Source organism: Rhinichthys klamathensis, unplaced genomic scaffold (genome assembly GCF_029890125.1).
Source record: "Rhinichthys klamathensis goyatoka isolate OS25496 unplaced genomic scaffold, OSU_Roscu_1.1 h1tg000135l_1, whole genome shotgun sequence".
In the NCBI taxonomy this organism is placed as follows: domain Eukaryota; kingdom Metazoa; phylum Chordata; class Actinopteri; order Cypriniformes; family Leuciscidae; genus Rhinichthys; species Rhinichthys klamathensis.
Window position 1 is genome coordinate 1510448 of NW_026606670.1, and position 19850 is coordinate 1530297.

The following is a 19850-nucleotide window of genomic DNA, read 5'->3' on the forward strand; positions in this document are numbered from 1 at the left end:
GTAGCGATTCATTTTTGAAAAAGTATTGATTCCTTTTTTTTAAGTAGCAATTCTTTTTTTTGAAAAAGTATCGATTAACTTTCGAAAAAGTATCGATTCTTTTTTGAAAAAGTATCGATTCTTTTTTGAAAAAATATCGATTCTTTTTCTTAATTAAAAAAACAACAACAATACTTTTAATTTAAAAACATTTTTATAATAACTGGATTGAAACTATTCATCATAGTGGATGCCCCTGAACTACAGAACCATTAAAATTAAATCATATTCATTAAAATTCATTAAAATATGCTGAAATAATAGAAAACAATCCAGACGCCGGACAAGTAAAATACTGTCAGTAGGCTTTTAATTAGCGATGGATAAAGGCATGTTAATGCGTGATGCTTACGTGTGTGAGTGTTGTTGGTTCATGTGGTGTTGCTGCATATGAGAATGAATCCTTAATGATGAACAGCTGGTGAAAATCTCACTGAATCTTATTACAAGGTTCTTCTCACTTCAGACGTGCAGCAGAGCAATAAACCTCAGGAAAAAGCGAAGATTTTCACATGCAGCTCTCTTAAATGTGTTATAAAATATTCCATTCAGGAAACTTTGCTATGGCTTTAGAAGATAACAGTGTGCCTGCAAATTTAGCCAGTGTGTTGGAACACACACCAAGCTCTTTTTCAATTTTTATCTTCTTCTCACAGAAAAGTACATTGCTGGTAAGATGGTGTGAGCCAAAAATTCTGGAAATTTTTTGTGAAATTACCCGTCAGTGACATGTTTGAAGTTCGCCTTTTATGTAAATCACTGGAGTGTCCTTGACTACAGTGAGATTTTAACAGCCTATTTTTAGCGGCTGTCACCACAAACCAGAGAAGGTTTTCCCTCAAGTGCTCTCCATATGAACAATTTGCAAGCAACGTAATGTTGGAAGAAAGTCCATGTTGGGGTGGCTCTAAAATGTCTCCCATTTGTGGGTTTTATTATCATGTGGAAAGAAAATAACAAGACTAATATATTAATAATGGATGATGTGAAACATGTTTTATATGCTCTTGGATTTTTAAAGGAAGAGGGAAGTGTTGTTGTATTAAACCCCTGCGTGTTCAAAAGCGATTTAATACAACTCGTATAATAAAGTGCTATATGCATTTTTAAAACAAATCTCTGTCCTGGGTTTGAATTGAAACCTACTAAATAATTCATTTATTTGATTAACTCAAAAGGAAAAGGGCTGAGTAGATCATTATTAGAGAAGATAAATGCGTGAGAGTGTGAAAGAGCTTTATGAGATTTTGAGGAAATGTGAAATGGCAAAGCTCTGATGTCTGTATTTGAGATTTAGAGACATAAGCTTGTGGCAATATAACTAACTAGCATTCATGTCACAAATTATAATACAATACATATTTTGAAATAAGCATTTATCTGTAGGATGTCTGAAATGTGTAGTGTGGTTATTTACACAGTGACAATAAAATTAACAAGACGCTTAAGGTGATGGAAAAAGATCTAAAGTTGCTCAGTGAGGCACTGACTGAAAATTAGTCTTGAAGATTATTTAGATTTTTTTTTAAAATAGTTTTAATATTACAACCATTTCAGTATTTTTATGAAATGGGATGGAAAGTTTTAAAGTGAGAGAAACAAATTTTCACTATACAAAACATCCCAGAATTCATAAAATCCACTGATATACTTAATGTTAATGCTTGTGCTGTTTTCCCAACAAAATGATGTCACTTCCTGAGGGATGCTGCCATTAAGGAAGTGGCTGTTATTAATTAAAGGAATATTACACAAGACTAACAAGATAGAAAATGAAATTGATTCTCAATTAAAACAATATTTCCCTCCAAAACTTGAATCATTTAGAGAAAGTATAAAATGAGGGAACACATGGAATACTTCCTAATAAATTGCCATTTCATTTTCTTTCATTTATATTGTGAACTGTAATGAAAGAAAACTCTCCAATATGATTTCCATCTTTAAATAGTTATATTATTCTAAATAGTCCTGCAGTGTGATGGAATGTGAAACACTGCTAATAGGACGCTGCAGTCTGGAACATTACAATTTACACTGAGCTCAACAGTTATAAATCGCTGACATTTGTGCTGGTAGCAAATACAAATTCTGGAAAGACAGATTTAAATTTGATACAGTCAGAACGTGTGCAGGAATGAACCTGTTTGAGTTGTCAAATCATCCTTACATCCTCACAACAAGCCTGGTCCTTGCCAGAACCCCAAAAAGAAAATAAGATGAATTCTGATGAACTGTTTCATCATTAAAATTCTCATTTTAGACTGTTTTGAGATAAGACTACAGCTCATCAAATGACATTGACTGTTTAAGCTAGCTGTCTCCATGCAGGAGGAAGTAGCCTACGCTGTTTGATCTAGTGCACTGTTGTTTTATCTCAGAGCTTCCACTCTCTTTCACTGCACACCCTAAAAGTTCAGGTTTTTATCAATATTTTGAGAGCTGGATACATTTATCCCATTGCTTCTGTTCTCACTTTAATCAATAAAAAATGTATTTACTAAAATGCATTATTTCCCGTCATGCCGTACCGTAACATTATCACTGAGCAGTTTGCTCAAAAGCACAATGACGGCAAAAAAAGAGACAGTTTGGGCTTTTAAAGGGATCATATTCCTCACCACATTTTTTTTCCAGCCCATTTTATAATGTTACAGTTTTTTTCTGAATTGCTAAAACACATTTCTCGAAACCAGTATCCACTTTCTCAAAAGCTTAAAGACAAAACCAAATCTTTAAACTACATCCAGAGAACATCTGACTCTCCTGGCAAAATCAAACAATTGCCTCAAACCTGCATTTTCAAACCCTCAAATTCAAATAATGCTTTCAGATCTTACACACAGCCAGTCAAAATATAATCACTACAGATCATTCATTAGACACAATGGAGAATGGAGAACAAAGAAAACATGGAGAACACAGCATTCAATGCATGGAGTTACAGAATGTTTTTTTTATTTTGTAACACAGTAAACAAATTTTGCAATAACGGAAAAAAAGTATAGTAATCGCTACTTACAGTAGTAAGGTGAATAAATTGTGTATAGTATAGTATCCCATCCCTACCAGAAACGACTCAAAATTGTTCACACTTATTTCTAATGATGTGATCTAACCAACTGTACATAATACAAGTCAGTTCAGAGTGCCAAAATTGACTCAAAATGTTGCACTGAATGATGATACCAACAATGGATGGAAGCAGGAGGGAAAGGAGGAAGAGTATGTGTATAAGAGGTGGTGAACAAGGAGGAAGAGGACGAGGATGAGAAAGAGCAAGGTGTGGAGAATGTTGTCAAGCCTGGATCTGGCTTTAGGGTTTTTCTCTTTGCCCGCAGAGACGACATTGTCTGTGATGTGGACAAATCCTCCAGCCGGACCCAACATGAAGACGTGATGCTGAAGCAGGATAAAATCTCTCTCACTGACCTTGATTTTGCAGATGCACAACTCTTCACTTCACTGTAACATTCATTTAGAGTTTTTTACTCTAACCTTTTTGGCTTTTGCAGTTGGGTCACTGTATTTTCACAGTATACAAGTGCTGAATATACAGACATTTAATACTATACAATATTCAGTGCAATACTATACTTGCAGTGCATACAGTATATCATTTATTTACCTTACTACTGTAAGTTGTCATTACTATAATTTTTTACAAACAGTAATTTCAAAATGTGTTTACTTTGTTACAATATACTTTTTTCTCTAACTGCATGCTTTGGATTCTGTGTTCTCCATTTTTTGATGTAGTGTCTAACGAATGATATGTAGAGTTTATAAAATTGACTCGCTGTGTGTAAGATCTGAAAGCATTGTTTGATTTTGGGGACGGGTGAAAGGGTTTGATTTTGCCAGAAGAGTCAGAGGTTCTCTGAATGTAGTTTGAAGATTTGGTTTTGTGTTTAAGGTTTTGAGAAAGTGAGTGATGGTGTCAAGAAATGTGTTTTAGCAATTCAGAAAAACTGTTTAAAAAAATGTGATGCTAATTGAATAAATGTAAATGTATTTTACTTAATGTCTGTATATGCAGCACTTGTATACTGTAGAAATACAGTAGTCCAACTGCAAAAGCCAAAAAGGTTTAAAAAAAAAAACTAAATGAAAAGCATGTTAATTACACATTTAAATGAGTTGTGCAACTGCAAAATCAAACTCAGTGAGAGATTTATACCTCAGCATCACGTCTTTGAGCTGGGTCCATCACAGTTTTGCAAAACTTGTGCATGAGATTTGCAAATGGTGTCTAACTGCCTGAACTTGTTTAAGGTTTTACTGAAAGAGTGTTTTATTCGACAAAATGGTTTAGGCTATTGAAAATTTGGTTTAGAGAATGGAGTTTAGTGTTTTAGCAATTCAGAAAAACTGTGAAGGTTCCTTGCACCACAAAACAGTGGTAATTTAATTTAGCACTTTCCGTCTGCTTTTCTTTTCCTTTAAATTTGCTTTCTTTGATAATTTGATCTAAAATGGAAAATGTATGCTTGTTGGCCGTAAATTTGCATGACAACGGCGTTTAATTTTTTAAAAAAAAAACAATACCGTTGTCATCTCCGTGTAAACTACAAAAACCCACATTTGTGAAAGCGGTGACATCATGTGCAGATTTCAACAGGCAGTTAAAGAGTAGGCCTACACCTTTAAGACCACATGAAAACGACATTTGTTAAGATTGGCTGGTAAATGTAAGCAGTCATACACTCGAAAAACAAAAGGCTCTTTATTACCATCAATGGTTCCATGAAGAAACTTTACCAAAAATGGAACCTTTCCATTGCACAAAAGATTAATGAAAAAAGGTTCTTTACACTAAGAAAAACAATATTTCTATTAAGAACGGTTCACTGAATGTTCTTTGGTGAACCAAATATGGATCTTCTGTGGCATCACTGCAAAACCCCCCTTTTGGAATCTTTATTTTTTAGTAATGTCCTAAAGTTGTGGTGGGATAATGATTTCTTAAAACACAATTTTTTGTGTTTTTATCTGTCTAGGTAAAGAGCTTTGCGCTGTGATATGTTCCCTTTTAAATGGGACATTATTCACTTAAATGATAAGTGAAATGGTTCCTATAGTGATGGGGTTGATATCATACACTGGAAAATGGTGGCTGCAGTGCATATAAAGCTGAGCCATTTAAACAGTGAATATGCACTGCAATATAACTAGACATTCAGACACAGATTTCCCCCCTTGCAGTAATAATCCAGACATGATGAAAATCCCTGAACATTGCAGTTGACAGAGCACCTCTCAAAGCCTTTTCCATGTGTTAGCTCCAGATGCCAGACATCAGACACGCTTCTTCACTGTCACAGCAACGGCCCTCATATGCGGCGTAAGACAGGGGCTTCGACGGTTTGTCTGCATCTCTGCTGCTGGGGACAGATTTGTGCAGGAAAGAACCCCTGTGACATCTGGCCCTTATGTCGACGGTGGGCCTGGCTGCCTAATGAAGGGACATGCTTGTGCTTGGCACTGCACTGCACATCATTTATAACCGTCAGAGAAAGTCACACAAGGGTCTGCTGCACACTTTAATGATGGCACACTCAAGCTCACAGTGTTCGCAAGCATTTGTGTGAGAAAGCTAGTCCTGTCAGACCAGCTTACACTTCATACATGCTCCCCTGTCCTTGGGTGCTTGTATAAATTTGTTCCTAGACGATGTAGATCCTCAAAATATAGATCCAACGTAAGATTTCTAATTTTAATTGCAAAATTATTCAGTATTTTCAATGAATAAACTATTCCAGAAGTGCTTAAATTTTTTTTTAAGTCCAGCAGTTCTTTGCCTCGTTCTCTGTATTCCTATATGTAAGTAAACCGTTATTGTCTACTATAGTATTCTTCCATATTTTTGCATGTTAACCATTTCACTATTCAGAATTTCACTCCACTTTCAATAATTTTTGAAAGTAGAGGGCTGTGTGAATGTAAGTTTCACACAAATTGGCACACAAAACCCAGCATACATTTTCTAAACTATTAATATTAAACTTTGGATGAGGGGTATATTTTAAACATCTGTTAAATTTGTCTACACCCTTGGATACAATTTTGATCCAAAATTGAAAGTACTGAAAACAGGCATTTGCAAATATTAAATAAGGCCTTGGGATCTGCTTTCATGCAGTTTACATCTTGCTCCAGCACACCTGCCAGTGATTTCCATGTGAACCTGTAAAGCCTGATGGGGTTCAGGTGTGTTTTATTAAGCAGAACAATGCATGATGGGAACAGTTGCGTAAAGATCCCAGCCCAAAGCCCTCGTCTAGGGGGCCATTAACACGACACCGTTTTTAACTAAAAACGGAAATTGTATGGCTGTTAATTTGCACAACAAATTGGGTTTCAAAGTGCATGTTTTTTTAAAACTATACCGTTATCGTGTAAACTACAAAACCGCACATTTGTGAAAACTGTGACATGCTTATTACATGTTCAGCCTATAGGCGCTTAGTGTTTCTTTACAAAGTGACATCGCCAACGACTGGCATGCATTATACAGCGCTTTTAGACGTTTTCGAGGATCCGTGTGAACGGGTGATCATTTTGACAACGTTGTCGTCTGTATGTGAAAAAAAACGCCAAAAAGTTTCCGTTTTTAGTACATTGTTGTCGTGTAAACGTACCATAGAACTGAAATAAAGACGTCATAAGACATCATACATTGGTGTGTTGTAAAGTTTTATTATGTACTGTGAAGTATAAAAACTGTTGCTGGTCAGGATTTTATCAGTGTTACTTCTACGCATTACATTACATGAGAGAATTCACTTTTTAATAGGACATGTCCTCTTACTGTAGCATTATCATGAAGAGTTTTCATTTATTTGTGGTTCATAGGAGTTCATATTATTGGTGGCAGAGTGACAGAGTCTGATTACCCGGTCTGCTAAGTGATCAAAAGAAATGAAATAAAATCATTTTTATCACTTTATTCTCTCCATCAGCACATAACAGAGAGATGATGACAGAGAGAACTGCTAGATTTGCTGACAACAGCTGAGTGAAATCGGCAGTAAAAGGATAAAAAAAGATGCGTTTATATACGACTATAAAAACAATTATAGTTTTATTGCATCAGTGGAAATGCATGTCAAATCTTAAGCCTATAGACGATTCTGCTTTCCCCATTCTTCAAAATGATATTGTTTCATTCGTAGTCATAAGAAAATTGAATTTTAAAATTCTGTCTGAGCTGTGCTGATAACCTCAAGGGCACTTAAGACGGTGTTAAAATGCCACTCAGAAAAACATGATTGGATGTTTTGAAATTTTCATTGCAAGGAGAAACACATCCAGCGGAGGAACTCAAAGCATTAATGAGAATATGTGTTTGTCATTAAAGAGTTTTGGGCTGGACATTGTGTGAAAATCATTTACTGTATGTTTTTTTTAACTGTTAAATAATTTCTGAAGCCTCCGGCTTTGAAAGCACAGGTTCTGATGAGTAGTATTTCGACATTGCTAGAAGTGACATACGCAGAGCAAACGGAGTCATCTGCTCACAGATGTCATAATGGCAGAAAGCACAGAAACAAGCTGCTTCTAGAACCCCAAAACAAGCAGAACTGTTTGTGTGGCATACAGATATTTATAGGTATTTAGTTTCAAGTATCTATCAAGATTTAAGGCACCATGTCAAACCCTCCCATTTAGCTGTCGTTGAGGTGACATAGCGTAGACAAAATATACTCCATCTTCAACAGCCATTTAATCCAATTATGTCCTTTTTTTGTCCTGTGGGATAAAAAGATTAAGCGAAAAGAGGATATATGACCAAAAAATGCAAGACCTTACAGGACAACATTATGCATGAGAAAGGATTTAGCTGTTATTTAAACCTGAAAACAATGTTAGGATCAACATAGCCTTATATTACACCACAATATGTGGCATGCCTTATGTTGCTATGTTAATCTTAACACTGTATTACCATATCTCTGAAGAATTCAAACTGGATTTTTAGATGTGATACAGCTTAAGAAATGTATCTTCTTGGACCTTCTACGGTGGTCTGAATGAACCAATCCAGGAGTGAGGTCAGCCTCATAAGATACTGTTCAGCTTTCATTTAGCTGAAAAAGACAATAAAAACATGCGTCTTAACTTAGTGTCACTCAAAAGACATACATGTATATTTCTAATAGAGAAAAATGCCGTCCTTTCCCATCTGTCACAAACCAAGTGTGTCCATACAGTGACTTACACAAGATGGATACGCAGTGGTCATCTGTGCCCTGCAGTGATGTTCTGTCGAGATCAGCTCTATTGAAGGGCTGTGGGATCCATAGAAGTGAGAAGTGCAACACTGCTGGGGAAGGAAAATAGAGAGAAGTAATATATTTCATGGATTCCAAACACCGCTAATTCTGGTACACTTTTACACTATGCTTTTTCACTGACACCTCCCAATAGAAGAACATTATCACATACAAGTAAGACAGCTCAAACACTGTGGGTGGAAACACATCTCGAGCAATGTTGGCAGTGACCTAGAGAAAGCACAGTTACATTGACAAACGTCTGTCAGTTGGAAGCTGTTGTCTACAGCCCTGCAATTATCTTTGGTTTCCAGAACAAATCCCTCAGTCGACTTGCCAAGTGTGTAGCGTTACCATAATGGCAGAGAATAAGAGAGTGCAAGTGCACTTCTGCAAGCAGATGGTGTCATTGTATCACTGTCAAACCTCTGAATTTTCAGTCAGACTGCATTAATTGACTCTTCAATCATAACACAATCTTCACTGCTTTTGGTGCAAAAAAAAAAAGAAGAAGAAAAAATTACCTACATGAGACTAAATTAAATTAGTTAAAGTGAATCATGAATACAAATAGTTTTATTCATTATTAGCAATAGAGCACTTTATTCAAAGGGGCCATGGTTTGGCTGGTTAACATGTTAGGGATGCTGTAACTACCGTACCGGTTTAAAGTCACCATGAAATCAAAACGGACAATTACATTTTTTGAATGGAATATTGCAGTATTTATTATAAATGATTTATCCATGCACATCATTAGGTAACACTTTATTTTGATGGTCCTCTTTAGACATTCTGTTGACTATGCAAGAGTATTAGTAGACTGTCTGCTTAATATCTGCTAACACTTTATTGTGATGGTCCTCCAACAGACATTCTACTGGAGTTAGGTAACTTTGCAAGTACATGTCAACGTATTCTACTAACCCTACCAGACTACTAATACTCAACTAATAATCTAATGAGATTTGTATATATACCTGTAGGTGCAATGTTACTTGTAGTCAACAGAATGTCTAAAGGAAACTAATCTGTTTGCTGGAGTGAGGGCAGCCTGTCACTCACATGAGATCAAGTCCTGCCCTGCATTGTTCTTGTTCGAGAAGCCGTAACACTTGGATATACTGTACGTACGCCACAACAGGGAAGAAAAGACTATCGTAACATCTGTTTCATGTTAACTTTAAAATAATTAGCATTTTCTAACAAAATTTTAAAAAGCAACATATAGTATAGTATAACTTCATTATAGCACAGCACATGCAACTGCCTTTGAGATGCTATATGGATCGATTTCTCCGGGTATTATAGACATCCTTGATCATTTTCCACAAAGATTTCACTCAATTTTAAATGAATCACTGATTGTCTTGTTTTCAAATGTCCTTGAAATCACTGCAGAACAATTAACTTCCTAAAAAAGCTATAATTTGCTAAGAATTAAACGGATGAAGAAATGGGTGAGTGGTAAAATGATTACAAGAAAACAGGTGAAAACGCCAAGGCTCGCTGCACTCTGAATTCACAAACAGGCGCTAGGCACTCTGGGAATGTGGCCCCTGGCTCACACAGTTATAAGCTCAACATGAGAATGGCTCTGTGTAATGTGTCTGCCAAAACAACACCAATAATGCTGGAATCCATTATACTCCTATAATACTAATCAGTTGAACACCCAAAATAAACAGAAGCTATGCAAACATGGCTGTATTTTCCAGGTGCTGTGTTCAAGAGGGACTTCCGGAGTGTGATTTTCACTAGAGAAGACAGGATAAGCCACAAATTCATGTCTTCCTAAAGCGTATGGAGTGTTTTATTAAATGAAGAGCAAAGTTCTCTATAATGAGAAGAGTGGGACTACTGCTAATTGAGATTCATTAAAAATTAAAAGGATAATTACATTGTGTCTAGCATGCTGAATAGAATATTTCATTAACACACGATCAAGAGTGCTGTGGTTTTGAAGCACAGCTGTGATTCGGCCATGGGTCGCGCTGATATTCAGACCGACAGAATGATTGAGGGTGTGATATTTTTACAACAATGCAATATTGTCGATGATAATATTTAGTAACTCACATTTTACACACAATATTGCCAGTTACTTTGTCTATTCTTGCTGCCTGCGACAACTAAAAGAGTTACACAGGAAGTCAAAGTAGTGTTTGAACTAATCATTTGAGTGAATGATTCAATGACACACACTTGTTTTGATCCTGAACAAATCAGTTTAATGAATGATGCACTCCTATTGGCGTATCTATGAAACCTACAGAAAGACTCGTTGAACAATTCACACCATTTTTGCACAGAATGACAGTCTGTCTACCTGGAACATGCAAACATGGACAAGTGGAGTACTTCAAAGTCCCAGGGCTGCTGGGATGTTTATTAGCCTTCTTGGAATGATTATTCAAATCAAATTCGAAGACCGGAACTGAAGGCCCATTCATGCCACGGACAATAACTATAACGTTTTAATAATCATTCTAATTCTTTGAGAATCAATAATGAAAATGACACAGATGAACAATATCATTCGAATATCTTTCAGAACGATTTTTCCAGCTGATGAAAGATGAGAACTTTGACAACCAATCAGAATCCCCCTGACTGAGTTTGAGCATTTAACAGAACGTTATTGTGCATTGGTGTGGATGAACACCATAAACGATACAGTAAACTGTTGTATAATCTGATATACACTAGGCTATTACTACTGCTATTATCTATATAAGTAAAGGCAGTCTACTTATTTTTCACTAAGCTTTCTGTACACTTGTAAGAGGTAAGTATAAACAATAGTCAACTTACCAGGCATACAGCATCTGCACACAGACAGTTTATAAGTACTTCCTCAGCCAAATGAGACGGAGCCCCCTCACTTCTCACTGATTGGTCTTATCAACATGCTCCACATATCGACTACAAAGTGCCTGCAATGACAAGGAAGAGAATAGATGTTACTCAGGTTAAACAAACACAATGTTTAAGGGGAGGCTGAGAATGGATATCCTACACTTGGCAGCATTAAAGGCAGAGAGCTGGATACGTGGGAGGACTCGGGTTGGGAAAGCAGCTGATGATAGTGATACCCTCCTCAGCGATAATATTTCTGTCTAAAATCTTGCCTGAAGACAACAGGAATATGACCAGTGTATTCTGTCTGACATTCTGGTAGTTGTCAAAAAATGAGTAGCCTAAAACGCCTCAGAGGTCTCTTAGTCACCAACTACATCATGAGGTTGTTTCAGCTGTTTTGTTCGTAAAAGATTTTGATACCCTGCTTATGATTCATGATCTACTGAAGAAAAAGCTGTATCTTCTTTCACTCTCCTCCACACTGACTGTTCGAAGGTTTAACGTAGGTAATGATTACATCTCACATAACATTCCCAGGCTTAAAATAAAAGCTACAAGCTTCATTTAAAAGAATTTAGTGGATTTATTTTCAAATCTCTACATCGTCTGCACTGATCATTGATTATGGAAAAGTAATGGATGTTGGATTAACTGATCTCTTCCCATTATCCACGTTCATTCCAAAAGGATCCCCTGAAGAGGCTTAGGCCGTGAGGCTCGCACACCCCGAGATGTACAAGTCTTTTTCATTCTCGTACAATGGCTTTCACTGACGTTGTGGGATATCAACATCACAAAAGGGTATAAAACAAAATAAGACTACATTTGAAAAGATGAAAGGCCCAACAGACTGCTCATTTAACATTTCAAAGGTCTGAACACAGCTTAAAAATCTTTTCTCTTTTTGTACAGTTAAAAACTCTGTGTCCTTAACATTTGTTTGTCGACTCTCCTGCTGTGTTAAAAACCCATAGGAATTGAACTACAGGAATTGAACTACAGGACCAGCACGTCTTCAACATCTTCAAGCACCATGCTGCCTGACAAAGTCATTTTAACTCATCCTTGTGTTTAAGATGGTTAAATCTGCATATCTATGTTAATGTTGATATTCTTGATATTTTTATCCTTATGCTACTGATGGTTATGTAGAACGCTAAAGGGCTACAGACAAGTTATAGAGGTTAATAAAATGTACTGTTGCTAATCTTAAAAAAATACATCTTAACAAAATTTCCAATAGCAAAGGAAGGTTTTATGGTAAAATATAGCAATTACCATTTTTGTTTTTGGATTGCTTAACTAAGTAAGTGCCCTTAGTTCCCTTTCGTTGTCACTCCGAGTTCCGTCGGATGATGGCGAATGGGGTTTCGCTTAGAAAGCCTATCGACTTCGAGTATACAAAAACGAGCCAATGGCAAAGAAATGCCATGGGTCTGCGGAATTTGCCTAGCGTAACTCCGCCTCACCTCGTGGGTATTTAAGGAGAACGCTCCAGCAAATAGGCATGTTTTCGCTTCGGAGCCAAGAGTATCTCTTCACTCCACAGCCATTTCTGACTTCACTCTACGAGACGAGCCACTCTCTCCGGTGTTGGTGTGACGGCGATCTGCAGCGAGTTCACATTGCCTGCTGATCTGTGCAGTGATCTGCCAATGAGTGTGTTTCTCCCTGCTCGCTTCAACATCGCAGAGTTTTTTTCTCCTCTCATAAAAAAGCTCGCACGCGGCACGTCTTTTTAAAGACGGCTCGCCCGTGCATTTCTGGTTGCGGTCGACTCATTTCCGATTTTGATGGGCACATTCTCTGCTCTGCGTGCTTGGGCTTGATCACGCTAGAGCAGCGTTTGTGGATGACTCACTCAGAGTGCTTCCTCTCGGCGCGATCCTAAGCACCCGTCCAAAGCCTGTAGTTTTTCGTCTACACTTGTGGCGAATTCCTATAGCGCTAGAGGACAGGCAGCCGCCTCACTGCATGCCATGGCCATTCTGCTGGTCTACCAGACCCAGATGCTCACGGACATGCACAAGGGCGGGACTGACCCAGGGCTCTTCAATGAGCTGCGCGCCGCCACTGACCTTGCTCTCCGAGCGACGAAAGTGGCTGTACGCTCCCTGGGTCAGGTGATGTCCACCATTCTGTGGCTGAACCTGTCTGATGTGCAGGATGTCGGGCGGACCCTTCTGCTTGACACCCCCATATCCCAGGTCGGCCTCTTCGGCGGTGCGGTTGAGGGCTTTGCCCAACAGTTCTCAACCGCCCACGAGCAGACTGAGGCTTATTCTGCCCCGACGGCCCCGCCGTCCGAGCAGATCCCTCGGTCTGCCCACCGCCGAAGGCGCCCTCCTGCGGCTCCCACCCCGCCCGTTCACCCGGGCTGGCTCTGGAAGCCGCAGGGGGACGCCACAGCCCTCTCCAGCCCCGCCCCCCGCTATACGCCGGGTTAAGCGGCACTCTTGAGATGGGCTGCTCGGAGATGGGACTCAGTTCTTTCCAGGAGCTGGTAGCAGGGCCACTCCTTTCCCTGGTGGAGGGCCGGGGAAGAATCCTTATTCCAGAAAGAACTGACTCTCCCGTCTCTGAGCACACAGAGTTCTCGGACGACACGGTGCGCAGCCCCCGGGCCGTGCACCCCTCGTCCTCCTCTGTCCCAGAGCCGGATGACAGTGCGCGCCGTCCCCGGACCGTGCCGCTCTCATCCTCCTCTGTCGCCATACCCCTGGCAGAGTAGACCCCCGTGGAACGTTCGTCCTTCCCTGGTCTCCTCCAGGACGCGGTCTATGGCTGTACCCCCACACCGGGCCGCTATGCCGTCCACGTCTGGGTCAGCCATACCGCCTCGCTGCTCCACCGACGGGAAGTCTGTGGTTCGCATGACCCTGCTGGTACAGTCCTTGGGAGCCTGGCTTGAGCTTCCCAACCTGTCCCGCCGGGTCACGCGAACGATCAGGCTCGGCTACGCGATTCAGTTCGCGCGGTCTCCTCCCCGCTTCAGGGGAGTCTGCTCCACTATGGTCGGTGGCAAGGCCCCTATCATGAGAGCGGAGGTTGCTACCCTGCTGGCGAAGGGTGCGATCGAGACTGTCCCTCCAGCCGAAATGAGGACCGGCTTCTACAGCCCGTACTTCATTGTCCCGAAGAAAACCGGTGGGTTACGGCCAATCCTGGACCTGCGCGTTCTGAACCGCTCCCTTCACAGGCTGCCGTTCAAGATGCTCACCGCCAAACGCGTTTTCGAATGTGTGCGGCACCAGGATTGGTTTGCAGCGATCGACCTGAAGGACGCCTACTTTCATGTCTCCATCCTCCCTCGACTCAGACCGTTCCTGCGGTTTGCTTTCGAGGGGCAGGCATATCAGTACGCAGTTCTCCCATTCGGGCTAGCCCTGTCTCCTCGCGTCTTCACGAAGGTCGTCGAGGCAGCCCTTGTTCCCCTCCGGGAACACGGGGTTCGCATTCTGAATTATCTCGACGACTGGCTAATTCTAGCTCACTCTCGAGATCAGCTTTGCGAACACAGGGACTTGGTGCTCCGCCATGTAGCCCGTCTGGGCCTTCGGGTCAACTGAGAGAAGAGCAAACTTTGCCCCGTGCAGAGGATCTCTTCTCTCGGTATGGAGATCGACTCGGTCGCCATGTCCGCGCAACTTACGAGCGAACGCGCGCAGTCACTGCTGACTTGCCTGAGACAGTTCGAGGGCAAGAGTGCGGTTCCACTGAAACTTTTTCAGAGGCTCCTGGGGCATATGGCATCTGCAGCCGTGGCAACACCGCTCGGATTGCTTCATATGAGACCGCTTCAGCTTTGGCTTCGCGACCGAGTCCCGAGGTGGGCATGGCAACACGGCACTCTCCGAGTACCAGTTACTCCGACCTGCCGCCAGACCTTCACTCCGTGGTCGAACCTCAGTTTTCTACGGGCCGGAGTGCCGCTGGAACGAGCTTCCCGGCATATTGTTGTAACAACAGATGCCTCTACCACGGGCTGGGGTGCCATGTGCAATGGACGTGCTGCCGCGGGCTCCTGGACAGGACCCCACCGCCTATGGCACGTCAATTGCCTCGAGTTGCTGGCTGTACAGCTCGCCCTGCGCCGCTTCCGAGCCGTGCTCAGGGGCCAGCATGTACTAGTCCGATCAGACAATACAGCGACTGTAGCGTACATCAACCGTCAAGGTGGTCTGTGCTCCCGCCGTATGTCGTAACTTGCCCGCCACCTCCTCTTATGGAGTCAGAAGCATCTGAGGTCGCTTCATGCCGTTTATATTCCTGGAGCCCTGAACTGTGCAGACGAGCTCTCATGGTTTCAGCCCCTCCCAGGAGAATGGCGACTCCATCCCCAGTCGGTTCAGCTGATTTGGGACTAGTTCGGGGACGCACAGATAGATCTGTTTGCCTCTCACGACTCGACCCATTGCGCCCTGTATTATTCCCTGACCGAGGGCACGCTCGGCACGGATGCACTGGCGCACAGCTGGCTGCGGGGCCGCAAATATGCGTTCCCCCAGTGAGCCTTCTTGCGCAGACCCTGCGCAAGGTCAGGGAGGACGAGGAGCAGGTAATTCTGGTCGCGCCGTACTGGCCCACCTGGACCTGGTTCTCCGAACTCATACTCCTCGCGACAGCACCTCCTTGGCCGATTCCCCTGAGGAAGGACCTCCTTTCTCAGGGACGGGGCACCCTATGGCACCCTCGTCCCGATCTTTGGAACCTCCATGTGTGGCTCCTGGACGGGACGAGGCAGGTTTGAGTACCCTACCACCAGCGGTGGTGGCTACCATCACTTCCGCTAGAGCGTCGTCCACGAGACACGTCTATGCGTTGAAGTGGAACCTCTTCGTCAACTGGTGCTCTTCTCACCGAGAGGACCCCCAGAGATGTTCGATCAGTGTCGTGCTTTCCTTTCTCAAGAAGGGTTGGAGCGAAGGCTGTCTCCCTCCACCCTCAAGGTCTATGTCACCGCCATTGCCGCACATCATGACCCAATAGAAGGTAAGTCTGTGGGGAAGCACGACCTGATCGTCAGGTTCCTGAGAGGAGCGAGGAGACTGAATCCTCCTCGCCCTCCTCTCGTACCCTCTTGGGACCTCGCAGTGGTCTTAACTGCCTTGCGCAGTGCTCCCTTTGAGCCTTTGCAGTCGGTCGAGCTTAACTTCCTGTCAATGAAGACAGTGCTTCTGACTGCATTGGCCTCCATCAAGAGGGTAGGGGACCTGCACGCATTCTCCGTTGACGAAGCGTGCTTGGAATTCGGGCCGGCTTACTCTCACGTGATCCTGAGACCCCGGCCTGGATATGTGCCCAAGGTTCCTACCACTCCCTTCCAGGACCAGGTGGTGAACCTGCAAGCGCTGCCCCCGGAGGAGGCAGACCCAGCCTTGGCACTGCTCTGTCCAGTACGTGCTCTTCGCATCTATGTAGACAGAACGCAGTGTTTCAGGACCTCAGACCAGCTCTTTGTCTGTTATGGTGGGAAGCTGAAGGGAAAGGCTCTCTCCAAGCAAAGGTTGTCTCACTGGATAGTGGACGCCATTGCTTTGGCATACCAGCAGCAAGGTCGACCGTGCCCCCTTGGTGTGACCGCTCACTCCACCCGGAGTGTGGCGTCCTCTTGGGCTCTAGCGAATGGCGCCTCGCTAACAGACATCTGCAGAGCTGCAGGCTGGGCGACACCTAACACATTCGCCAGATTCTACAATCTCCGAGTGGAGCCAGTGTTCTCTCATGTACTCGCTTCAACCAGCTAGTGCCGGACCCGCTCAGGTGTCTTCGCTTGCTCGCCATTCCACTCCGCGGACTGGATACGTGCGATATTCTCCTCAGGTGAGCTTCCCCGAAAGCCTTGAGTTCCTCCAGCACTGCTGACGCTGGCGCCAGTGTCTATTGCCTGCGCGTCGGCTAGGTGCCTTCCGTGTGCATGGTACCTCCTCTGAGCTACCCCCACATGTGTATTTCCACTGTAAGCCTCTCTGAGCATGTGTCTTTCCCTTGGCAAGCCACCTTGCCACCCCTGGGGTTGAAATATTCCACCTGCGGCTGGACACCCCAGTGATTCCCCATATGCATCCCTCGGGTCATATGTGTATTCTTAAGTCCCCCCCTCTGGGTTGGCAGTAATTGCATATTCTCCTAAATATCTTGGGATATGCTCCCCAGTGTACCTTGGTATTCCTGTGCTAAATAGGAGTCTTTCGTCCGTGCTAGTCTCACGTCAGGGATCTCAGATTTACGCAGGGCACTGGAAGACAGCTGAGAAGGTGGCGTGATTAGACTGGTATCCCCATTCGTCGTCATCCGACGGAACTCGGAGTGACAACGAAAGAGAACGTCTCGGTTACGGATGTAACCCTCGTTCCCTGAGTAGGGAACGGAGACGTTCAGTCTTCCTGCCACTTTCCGCAGTACCGCGGGGATCGCCTGAGCTCAGTCTTGGCTCCTCAGCGAAGAAACATGCCTATTTGCTGGAGCGTTCTCCTTAAATACCCACGAGGTGAGGCGGAGTTACGAAAGGCAAATTCCGCAGACCCATGGCATTTCTTTGCCATTGGCTCGTTTTTGTATACTCGAAGTCGACAGGCTTTCTAAGCGAAACCCCATTCGTCGTCATCCGACGGAACGTCTCCGTTCCCTACTCAGGGAACGAGGGTTACATCCGTAACCGAGACGTTTTTAATATCATCATGGCTATATTAAAAGTTGCTGTTTGGGCCACGAATTTACCCTAACAACTATGCGAAAAGAAATGTGATGACAAGTCTAAAGCCTTTTTGTTCAAACGACTCTCCATCTCAGTCTCTCTACATGATGACTAACTGTCACAGAAAACAACAGTGATTTTCAATAGTGATGGAAATTCCACTAGTATTTGACAGCAAATTGAATGTCTTGTGTGTGAATTACAGTCTCCCAGCTGAAAACATCATACATTAATCTGTTATTGTCATCATACATGCATTCTTTCTCACCACAGAAGAAACAAAATGTATTGTGCAATACACAAGACCAGATTAACAGAAAGCTTAAAAAGTCCAGTTGTTTGTTTCTAACAAGTGTCATTAATTAATTGCACTGCAGTCGAATTATCAGACCTCCTGCACTCTCTTTCACTAGGGAACAGTGTTTCAGGACATGTACATCCAAGCTTCAAAATCCACTGCTGACATGTTCAAGCCGCAGGTACTACTGCAAAATCGCCACCTGTGCGCCACTGATTAGAAGACACTGCCCATTTTAATCAGCAAGCCTAAAGCCATTCAGTCAAACCTGTCCACAAATCACAAAAATACCATTATATTATTTAAATAATGCATAATCCATTTTTCATTATATTTAATGACATGCTATTTTACACAAATTAAATGTACCAGCTGAATAGTTTATTTCAAGCAGACCATTAACGATCAAAAACCACAGCAGTGTTAATGCAGCTAAAACATCTTCGTCATTGTTTCCGCTCCTATCACCTTACCATTCTAAAGTAAGCCATCTGATAGGCGTCAGCGATTTAATCATCCTTTGTTGCTTTACAAATGGTTCTCGGAGTAAAAAACGCATCTGTTTGAGCATGTGCCTGTCTTGTCCTTAATTAGACTATAAAACATGGCTGACCTCTACAAAAGACTTCCATCCATCAAGACAACCAAAATAGTGTGATGATGGTCAAAATGAACAGAATAACTAGCAGAAAAAAACAAAACTAAATGAATCCTAAAGAACACTGTGTTTTAGTCTCTTGTTGCTGTTATGCTCCACATGTTGGGATCACCTGCATCGTAATTAATACAAAAAGTTGTTAATTACCCAAATGTTCAAAGCATTGTTCCTGAAGGCCACATTTCACTCGAGGTCATACTATCACCCTTAATATTTTAGTGGTGTGTGCAATTAATCTGTGCATAGTTTCACAAGTCTATTTCATACTGAGAGGGATTCTGTCTTCAAGCTAACCTAAAGGGATGTTTGTGTTACTTGCTAAATGGCTTATTAATTGTACAGTCACAACAAAACGTTAATTCATGCTCCTAACTCTGAAATACAATTGTTTGCTTTATTGTTTTCTCTTGCACTAAGACAGCTCTGCACTACATATAGGTACTGTCTTGGTGCTTCCGATGAAGCATGACAGACACTAAATGACTTCCATAATCCAGGGTGTTTCCCTGCCTGTATACCCTTACAAAAACATAAGTAGGCTATACTTCAAGTTCATTTTATTAAGTATACTTAAGTAAAGTTAAAGTATATTATTAAGTATACTTTGGTATTAGTATGCTTATTACATAATGTACTAGAAGTAAATTTGTAACTGTACTGATTTAATACTATTTTGGAGTAAATTCGTCCACTTTTTAGTATATAAAATACACTTTTAGTATACTTTAAGTGTAACAGTAGTGAACTTAGAGTACACAACTTGTTTTTAATATGTACTGCAACTACAAGCGAACTTATAGGTATGCTGATAGTTTACTTGTCAAATACTTGTAGTACATTTTTTAGTTTATGAAAGAAGTATACTACTAGTTTAGCAGTTTTATACTGCAAGTACACTGGTACGTTTTTTTAAGTGAACATAACATCATACATAGTTTACTATTTGTATATTATTTTGGCACTTTAAGTATAATACTATGTTTCTATTTCGGTTTTTATACTTCAAATATACCTCTAACT

General features: G+C 41.9%; 1 protein-coding gene and 1 long non-coding RNA gene across 4 annotated transcripts in view; both read right to left on the minus strand.

Moving 5' to 3' along the window:
• Positions 1-7986: 7986 nt before the first annotated feature.
• On the minus strand, positions 7987-8823 carry LOC130089700 (uncharacterized). The gene is made up of 2 exons (XR_008807597.1): positions 8261-8823; positions 7987-8129 (listed from the first exon to the last, which is right to left on the minus strand). It is a non-coding gene; the product is annotated as an uncharacterized LOC130089700 (long non-coding RNA).
• Positions 8824-11060: 2237 nt separating this feature from the next.
• Positions 11061-19850, minus strand: part of khdrbs2 (KH domain containing, RNA binding, signal transduction associated 2) — a 71863-nt gene continuing 63073 nt past the window's right edge. For 2 of the 3 annotated variants that reach the window (XR_008807596.1, XM_056257181.1), the window contains exon 11: positions 18291-18440. The gene's annotated coding sequence lies outside the window, so the exon portion shown is untranslated. Of the gene's footprint in view, positions 11252-18290; positions 18441-19850 lie in introns of those variants that run through there. The other variant, XM_056257180.1, reaches the window with a different exon arrangement.